This window comes from Pseudophryne corroboree, chromosome 8 (assembly GCF_028390025.1).
Source record: "Pseudophryne corroboree isolate aPseCor3 chromosome 8, aPseCor3.hap2, whole genome shotgun sequence".
NCBI classification, from domain to species: Eukaryota; Metazoa; Chordata; class Amphibia; order Anura; family Myobatrachidae; genus Pseudophryne; species Pseudophryne corroboree.
Window position 1 is genome coordinate 463,283,384 of NC_086451.1, and position 906 is coordinate 463,284,289.

At 38.5% G+C, this 906-nt stretch overlaps 1 pseudogene; it reads left to right on the forward strand.

Moving 5' to 3' along the window:
- The first annotated feature begins 492 nt into the window (after positions 1 to 492).
- Positions 493 to 611, forward strand: LOC134952407 (5S ribosomal RNA; annotated as a pseudogene).
- Positions 612 to 906: the final 295 nt, after the last annotated feature.

Here is a 906-nt window from a genome sequence, read left to right on the forward strand (position 1 = left end):
AAAAACCTGAAGTTCGGGCGGGTTCGGTTTCCGAGGAACCGAACCCGCTCATCTCTACAAAATATCACACAGAGTTATGCTTTGATGTTCAAAATATGACCGTCACAATAATCTCTTTTTCCATTCAATGTCTAACAGGGAGATCCAGTTAACAACAGAGATAGCTTCTCTCTGGATCACATATAAATATTGTGGCATGTCATCAGCATAACAGGGTTTATACCTGCCTCACCCATTACAGAAACCCACGTTCAATGGTGCTGCACAGCACACAAAGAAATATACAGGCATTTCCTGCTGGCCAAAAAATTATTGAGCACATGATTTAAACCTACGTATACCTACATATTTGGGTTACAATTCGGTGCAATGACGGTCAAACATATATTTTCTCTCTAGCTAGAGATTATTTGGTCATTCCAGCAACAAGGTGCTTACCAATAATTTTCTACTAGCTACATATCAGCTGTAGAATTTCCCTTATCAATTTCAATCTACTACCATACCACACCGCGCATGCCCAATCTCGTCTGATCTTGGAAGCAATACGGTGTTGGGCCTGGTCAGTACTTAGGTGGTGGACCACTAAGGAATACCAGGTGTTGTAGGTTTTTTGACGGCACTACATTGGTTATTGCACTAACTTTATATACCTGTGCCTGGTGGGCCTGTTAAATAATGCCTTTCATATTCATCAATATTTTCACAGTTTAGCTTTACCAGGTGGCTCACATTGTATAGCCACTTCTTAGTTTTACAACATTTTTTTCGGTGTACCTATATTTTATTTTAATATAATTAAAGGTTACGTTTTAACTATCTCATTCTTACATTATTGTTTATTACTCAAATCATATTTGTTTCCAAGTGGGAGTGCTCCCAACAAAGGTCACTTTTTCTTGTTTC